At 40.1% G+C, this 8933-nt stretch overlaps 1 pseudogene; it reads right to left on the bottom strand.

Moving 5' to 3' along the window:
• Positions 1–339: 339 nt before the first annotated feature.
• Positions 340–1060, bottom strand: LOC105479929 (small ribosomal subunit protein eS24-like; annotated as a pseudogene).
• Positions 1061–8933: the final 7873 nt, after the last annotated feature.

The following is an 8933-nucleotide window of genomic DNA, read 5'->3' as shown; positions in this document are numbered from 1 at the left end:
TTTAAGATATCTCAAATATCATTTGTAATTTTTTTCATTGCTACATGGGTTATTTCAAAGTCTATTGTTTAGTTTCCAAATATTTGAGAGATTTTCCAGTTATATTTATGTTACCAATTTGGCACATAATTCCACTGTGATCAGAAAACATACTTTCATTTCTTTCTTTCAAATTTATTGAGACATACTATGGCCTAGAATATGACCTTCTTTGATCTATTTTCCACGTGCACTTGAATGCATATTGTGGTGTTCTATTTTTCCACATGAGAGGTTTTAGTTTATTAATCTTCTCATGAAAAACCCACGATGGCTGCAGAAAACATCGTTACAGCATCTTTACTCCTTCGGCTTTTTGCCAGCACCGGCATTGGCCTTTGCGGCATCCTGACTTTCTTCATTCTGTTCTTGCCTTCCTTTAATTGCTTTCTTGAGGTCTTTTTCTTCTCATACAAGCCATGTCTTTTTTTTTTTTTTTTTTTTTTTTTTTTTTTTTTTTTTTGACACGGAGTCTCACGCTGTCGCCCAGGCTGGAGTGCAGTGGCGCGATCTCGGCTCACTGCAAGCTCCGCCTCCCGGGTTCACGCCATTCTCCTGCCTCAGCCTCCTGAGTAGCTGGGACTACAGGCGCCCGCCACCGCCCCCGGCTAATTTTTTGTATTTTTAGTAGAGACGGGGTTTCACTGTGGTCTCGATCTCCTGACCTTGTGATCCGCCCACCTCGGCCTCCCAAAGTGCTGGGATTACAGGCTTGAGCCACCGCGCCCGGCCACAAGCCATGTCTTGCAAGTCTATGTCTGGGTCCATTTTTCTTTGCATAATCCAAGGAATCGTAAATCATGCCAAAGCCAGTTGTCTCGCCACCACCAAAATGAGTTCTGAATCCAAATACAAAGATGACATCCAGTGTGGTCTTGTACATTTTGGCGAGTTTTTCCCAAATTTCCGTCTTAGGTACTGTTGCCTTCAGGGTATGAAGGACATCAATCATCATTTGTTTCCTCTGAAGTAGTTGGTTGGTCATGAACTTTCTAATTCAGATAGTTACTGTGTCATTCATGATGGTAGTCAATCCTTAGACGGCCAGGAATGAAAAGAGTGCTGTTTTGTGGTGGAGTGTTATGTAAATGCCAATTAGGGCATGTCGGTTGACAGTGTTGTTCAAACCTTAAATATCCTTACAATAGAGGAGTTATTCATAAATTATTTTAGGCAGTTAGTGAAGGTAAAAGAGTTCTTGGTAGCATTTTCCTTTAATAAAAAGCAGCCCCAAAACCACTTCTTTTCTAACAGAAAACAGCCTGAAAAGTCAAGCTGCAAGCAAGCCGGAAGCTTGCATATGTAAATGCCAGCAGCTGCACCTGAAATCCAGGTACATTCCAACATGTAGACTTCTCCCTCCCTTTCTTTGTTACCACGTGTGGGTGTCATGGCACCAGCCAGGTAAAGCCACGTGTGCAGGTGTCATGGCGACAGCCAGGTAGAAGCCACATTTGCATAATGAAAGATGAGGGTGGGAGGGCTAGTTCCTTTGTGGACTACGTAAATGGCACACCTGGTTACATGAATCCCTGGGCCCTATGTATATCAATCACCGCCTTTTCAAGCCTCTCTGCAAAATCGATCAAATCCCACCCCCAACCTGGAAACTCTCCCTTGGGCGACCCACTTTCTCAGCATGAGGAAGATTTCTCTCTCTGTCTTCTTTTTTGTCTATTAAACTTTCCGCTCCTAAACTCCTCATGTGTGTCTGTGTCCTTAATCTTCTTGGTGGGAGACATTGAACCCTGGGTATTTACCTCAGACAGTGGAGCTGCTTCACTTATTGATTTTTTATGTATTTGTTTTATAATTGCTTAGATTGGAGTGTTGAAATCTGCAACTGTGATGGAGAATTGACTCACTTATCCTTTTGGTTCTATCAGTGTTTGCTTCATGTAGAGACATTCCTCAGTGATACTGTAGGTTTGGTTCCACACACTGTAATAAAGCAAATCACATAAAAGTTTTGGTCCCCCAGTGCAAACAAAGTTATGTTTACACTATACTGTAGTTTAGTGTGTGCAATAGTATTATGTCTTTATAAACTATGTGCGTATGTTCAAAATACTTTACTGCCAAAATATTTTGACACAGAGACACAAAGTGAGTATGAACTGTTGGAAAAATGGTGCTGATACACTTACTCAACACAAGGTTGTCACAATTTGTAAAAAGTACAAAATCTGTGAAGTACAATTAAGTAAAACACAATAAAATGAGGTATGCCTATCTTTTGAAACCTTTCATTAGGAGTATACAAATTTAAAATTGTTGTATTTTCTTGGTAAATTAAATCTTTCTAAAATGTGCCACTTGATTCGTGGTAATATTCATTGTTCTCTCTTTCACTTTGTGTGATACTAATCTAGTCACTCCAGTTGTCTTTTCCTTCATTTTTCCTGAATATGTCTTTATTCATCCTTTTATGTTTAACCTCTGTGTTTTTGTAGTTAATGTCAGTTTCTTGTAGTCAGCATACTTTTGGATCTTGATTTTTTTAATCCAACTTGATGAATCTCTGTCTTTTAATTTAAGTGTTTTGATAATTGATATTTAATGTAAGTATTGATATGGTTGAGTTTAATTCTATCATCATTATGTTTCTAAATATCTCATCTGTTCTTTTCTCCTTTTTTTTTTTGGTTTTTTTTTGAGACGGAATCTTGCTCGTCACCCAGGCTGGAGTGCAGTGGCGTGATCTTGGCACACTGCAAGCTCTGCCTCCTGGGTTCACACCATTCTCCTGCCTCAGCCTCTCGAGTAGCTGGGACTACAGGTGCCCGCCACCACGCCTGGCTAATTTTTTGTATCTTTATAGAGACGGGGTTTCACCATGTTAGCTAGGATGGTCTCGTTCTCCTGACCTTGTGATCCACCTGCCTCGGCCTCCCAAAGTGCTGGGATTACAGGTGTGAGCCACCATGCCCGGCTCTTTTCTCCTTTTTTAATTTTTGCTTTGCTTTGGATTATTTGAGTTTTATTTACAACATAATTTTATGTCAACATTGGTTCATTAGTTATATCCCTCTTTATTTTTTTTAAGTGGTTGCTCTAGGGTTTACAATATGTATCTTTTTTTTGGAGACAGGATCTCGCCCTGTTGCCCAGGATAGAGTACAGTGGCATGATCTTGGCTCACTGCAACCTCTGCCTTCTGGGTTCAAGAGATTCTCCTGCCTCAGCCTCCTGAGTAGCTGGGATTACAGATGCATGCCACCATGCCCAGCTAATTTTTGTATTTTTAGTAGAGACAGGGTTTTGCCATGTTGGCCAGGCTGGTCTCAAACCTCAGGTGACCCACCCACCTCAGCTTCCCAAAGTTCTGGGATTACAGGCATAAGCCACCACGCCTACCATACAATATACATCTTTAACTTACCATAGTTAGCCTTCAGCTAATATTATATTACTTCACATATACTGAAATAATCTTTCAACAGCATATTGCCATTTCTGCTTTGTCTCCTGTATAATTGTTGTCATGTATTTCACTTCTGCATATATGATAACCCTCAAATATATTGGTTTTGAAAGACATCAAAAATAAGAAAAAAGCCTGATATGTATTTAGATATTTGCCATATCTTATGCTATTTATTCCTTTGTTTATATCCAAGTTTCTATGTAGAATCATGTTGCTTTTATCCAAATAACTGTTTTAAACATTGTTTGTAGTGAAGATATGCTGGTAGTTAATTACTGCAGCTTTTGCTTAGCTGAAAATTCCTTATTTGACCTTCAGTTTTGAAAGGCGTTTCTTATAATGCTCTCCATTATCTTCTGGCTTGTATTTTTTTTTTTTTTTTTTTTTTTTTTTTTGAGATTGAGTTTTGCTCTTGTTGCCCAGGCTGGAATGTAATGGTGCAATCTTGGCTCACTGCAACCTCCTTTTTGAAGTTCAAGCGATTCTCCTGCCTCAGCCTCCTGAGTAGCTGGGATTTCAGGCATGTACCACCATGCCTGGCTAATTTTTGTATTTTTAGTAGAGACAGGGTTTCTCCATGTTGGTCAGGCTGGTCTCGAACTCCTGACTTCAGGTGATCCCACCCACTCAGCCTCCCAACCAAAGCGTTGGGATTACAGGCATGAGCCACTGTGCCCAGCCTTGTATTTTTGTTGTTGTTGTTTTTTGAGTCCAAGTCTCACACTGTCCCCCAGGATGGAGTGCAGTGGTGCGATCTCCACTCACTGCAACCTCCACTTTCTGGGTTCAAGCGATTCTCCTGCCTCAGCCTCCCAAGCAGCTGGGATTACAGGTGCCTGCCACCATGCCCAGCTAATTTTTTGTATTTTTAGTAGAGACGGGGTTTCACCGTGTTGGCCAGGCTGGTCTTGAACTCCTGACCTCGTGATCCACCTGCCTCGGCCTCTCAAAGTGCTGGGATTACAGGTGTGAGTCATCATGCCCGGCCAATACATAAAATTTTTAATTGTCAACTCAGTAAAGTTGGGGAAAAAGATTTAAGGTAGTGCTTAGTAGATTATCTCATCTGGACAAAAGAGATCCTCAGACTTTTTGTGAATATAAAGTTTTGTCTCCTTGTGGCTTTAATCTTATTTTAATCTTTTATGAATATAAAGTTGTGTCTCATCTGTGGCCTTAATCTGTATGACCTGATTGAATATATTTCCACATGTGTATTGGCCATTAATTTATTTTCTGTGAAATGCCTTCATTTCTTATCATTTTAGAGAAGGGGATATTCTTCCAGGGAATATAATGAGCATCACCTCCATTTAGGTAGATGAACTTGAAAACACTGAAATACCAGTCTCCTGAACATTTCGGCCAACAGAAGCAGCCCCTCCCTCTAGTTAGGAGAGAGCAGAATTCCACTGTCTGGAAACCAGGCAAAGGTCTCACCTAAGGCAGACAGATTGCAAGATGGCACTTGTTCTTCTAAAAATCTGCCTTTGTTTATTCTTACTGCATCTAGACAAATGACTGGGTTTGGTCTCAGGAAGGTCTAGGCCGGGAAGTACTGTCCTTATAATAAGAGAAAATGTATTATCCTCCTCACCCCGAAACCTGCAGGACTTGGGTAATATGTACTAGTAGCCAGGAGAGCAAGTATGAAAATGTATATTGAAGGTATTGTTTGTGTGGGCAGGGGAATGGAATATAAACCCGGATGGGGGAGAGTTTATTGATGGGGATTCACATCAGTGTGAGTCTTCCATGACTCATGATTTAACATCCTGGCAAGGATGCTTGTGGCCCATCCTAACAATCTTCTGCATTGAGACTTAAAACGATGGCCCAAATTAAATGAGGTAAAGTTGCCAACATTGCCCTGACAGAATAATAGAAAGGGTTCAGATGGTTTAGAAAACTGGTCATGCTAGAATGAATTCATCATGTGGAACCCAGAAACTTACCAGCTCATTATGTTCCCTAGAAGAACATTCCCTTCTCTAAAATGATAAGAAATGAAAGCATTTCACAGAAAAGAAATTAATGGCCAGTACACATGTGGAAATATATTCAATCAGGCCATACAGATTAAGGCCACAGATGAGACACAACTTTATATACACAAAAGATTAAGACAAGATTAAGGCCACAACGAGACAAACTTTATATTCATAAAAGTCGGAGGATCCCTTTTGTCCAGACAAGATAATCTACTAGGCACCACCTTAAATCTTCCTGAGGTCTTTTCCCCCGACTTTATTGAGGTATAGTTGATAATTAAAAATTTTATGTATTTAAGGTAAACCACTTGATGATTTGATATATGTGTACACTTTGAAATATTCACCACAAGCAAGGTAATAACATACTCTTACCTCATATAATGACCTTTTTTCCTTTTTGTGGTAAGCACGCTATAAACAAATTTCAAGTATACAATATTGTTAACTATAGTCACATTGCTGTACATTAGATCTCTAGAACTTACTTATCTTGCATGCTGAAACCTTGTACTCCTTGGCCGACATCTCCCCATCTTCTCTTCCCCACAACTCCTGATAACCACCTTTCTACTCTGTTTCTTCCTTTTTTTTTTTTTTTTTTTTTTTGAGACGGAGTCTCGCTCTGTCGCCCAGGCTGGAGTGCAGTGGCCGGATCTCAGCTCACTGCAAGCTCCGCCTCCCGGGTTTACGCCATTCTCCTGCCTCAGCCTCCCGAGTCGCTGGGACTACAGGCGCCCGCCACCTCGCCCGGCTAGTTTTTTTGTATTTTTTAGTAGAGACGGGGTTTCACCGTGTTAGCCAGGATTGTCTCGATCTCCTGACCTTGTGATCCGCCCGTCTCGGCCTCCCAAAGTGCTGGGATTACAGGCTTGAGCGACTGCGCCCGGCCTCTTTTTTCTTTTTTTTTTTTGAGATGGAGTCTTGCTGTGTTGCCCAGACTGAAGTGCGGAGGTGCAATCGGCTCACTGCAACCTCTGCCTCCTGGGTTCAAGCAATTCTCCTGCCTCAGTCTCCTGAGTATCTGGGATTACAGGTGCCTGCCACCACACCTGTCTAATTTTTGTATTTTTAGTAGAGATGGGTTTTTGCCATGTTGGCCAGGCTGGTCTCGAACTCCTGACCTCAGGTGATCCACCTGCCTCAGCCTCCCAAAGTGCTGGGATTACAGGCATGAGCCACTGCTCCTGGCCTCTACTGTTTCTACGAGTTTTACAGTTTCACTTTTTTTTTTTTTTGAGACAGAGTCTCAGTCTGTCGCCCAGGCTGGAGGGCAGTGGCGCAATCTCGGCTCATTGCATAGGTTCCACATTTAAGTAAAATCATACAGTATTTTTCTTTTTGCCTCTAACTTGTTTCACTCAGCATAATGTCTACTAGTTTCATCCATGTTGCCACAAACAGTAGGACTTCCTTCTTTGTTAAGGCTGAATAATATTCCATTATATATATATTTGTATAATATATACATTATATACATATATGTATATACGTAACACACACATATGCCTTATCCATTTACACACCTTCTTTATTCATTCATCCTTTGATGGGTATTTGGGTTGTTTCTATATCCTGATTATTATGATATTGTGAATAATGCTGAAATGAACATGGGACTGCAACTATCTCTTTGAGATATTGATTTCATTTTCTTTGACTGTATATACCCAGAAGTAGGATTGCTGGGTTATAAGGTAGTTCTATTTTTAATTATTTAAGGACTCTCCATATTGTTTTTTCATAAAGGCTGTACCAATTTATATTCCCACTAACAGTGTAAAAGAGTTCCCTTTATTTCACATTCTTGCAAACACTTGCTATCTTTCATCTTTCTGATCCATTCTAACAAGTATTAGGTGATAGCTCATTGTGGTTTTGGCTTGCATTTCCCTGATGATTAATGAAATTGAGCAACTGTTTCATATACCCTTTGGACATTTGTATGTTTTTTGAGTTTTCAGGTCCTTTGCCCGTTTCAAAATCAGGGTTTTTTGTTTGTTTGTTTGTTTCTATTGAGTTGCATAAATTCCTTATATATTTTGGGTATTAATTACTTATTGGACATTTGGCTTGCAGATATTTTCTCCCATTCTGTTGGTTGCCTTTTCATTCTGTTGGTTGTTTTCTTTGCTATGCAGAAGCTCTTTGGTTTCATGCAATCTCATTTTTCTATTTCTGTTTTTGTTGTCTGCTTTTGATGTCATATCCAAAAAATCATTCCCCAGTCCAATGCCAGGAAGCTTTTCCTCTATGTTCTCTTCTAGTGGTTTTATGGTTTGAGGTCCTACATTCAAAATGTTGACTTGGTTTTTGTATATGGTGTGAAATAAGGGTCCAATTTCACTCTTCTGCATGTGAACATCCAGTTTTCCCAAAGCCACTTCTTGAGAGACTGTCCTTTCCTCATTCTGTGTTCTTGGCACCGCATCAAAGATCAATTGACCATAGATGTATGTCTATTCTGTTCCATTGGTCTATATGTCTATTTATATTCCAGTACCATACTGTTTTGATTATTGTTGCTTTGTAATGTATTTTGAAATCAGGGAGTGTGGTGCCTCCAGTGTTGTTCTTCTTTCTCATGATTGTTTTGGCTATTCAGGATCTTTTGTGGTTCCATGTGAATTTTAGAATTTTTTCTACTTATGTAAAGAATGTCATTGGTATTTTCATAGGGATTGCATTAAATCTGTAGATCACTTTGGATAGTGTGAACATTTTAACAGTATTAATTTTTCTAATCCATGAACACAGAATGTTTTTCCATTTAACTGTGTCACAAATGTTTTACAATTTTCATTTTACAAGTCTTTTACCTTTTTAAGTTTATTCCTCAGCATTTTATTGTTTCTGTTATTATTATTTTGAATTGAATCAATCCTTCCTTTCTCTTTTTCTTCTTCTCTTTCTCTCTCTCTCTCTCTTTTTTTTTTTTTCAAAAGGGTCTGATTCTGTCACCCAGGCTGGAGTGCAGTGGCATGATCTCAGCTCATTACAACCTCCACCTCCTGGGCTCAGGCCATCCTTCCACCTCATCCTCCTGAGTAGCTGGAACTATAGGTGCATGCCACCATGCCCAGCTAATATTTGTATTTTAGATACAGACAAGGTTTTACTATGTTGCCCAGGCTGGTCTTGAACTCCTGGGCTCAAGCAATCTTCCCACCTTGGCCTCCCAAAGTGCTAGAATTATAGGTGTGAGCCACCATGCCCAGCCTGAATTTTTTTTTTTTTCTTTTCTTTCTTTCTTTCTTTCTTTTTTTTTTTTTTTTTTTTTTGAGATGGAGTTTCGCTCTTGTTGCCCAGGCTGGAGTGCAGTGGCATGATATTGGCTCACCACAACCTCCGCCTCCCGGGTTCAAGCGATTCTCCTGCCTCACCCTCCCTAGTAACTGGGATTACAGGCATGTGTCACCATGCCCAGCTAATTTTGTATTTTTAGTAGAGACAGGGTTTCTCCATGTTGGTCAGGC

This window comes from Macaca nemestrina, chromosome 9 (assembly GCF_043159975.1).
Source record: "Macaca nemestrina isolate mMacNem1 chromosome 9, mMacNem.hap1, whole genome shotgun sequence".
Classification (NCBI taxonomy): Eukaryota; Metazoa; Chordata; class Mammalia; order Primates; family Cercopithecidae; genus Macaca; species Macaca nemestrina.
The sequence above is the reverse complement of the archived record's forward strand: the minus strand, read 5'-3'. Positions and strand labels throughout refer to the sequence as shown.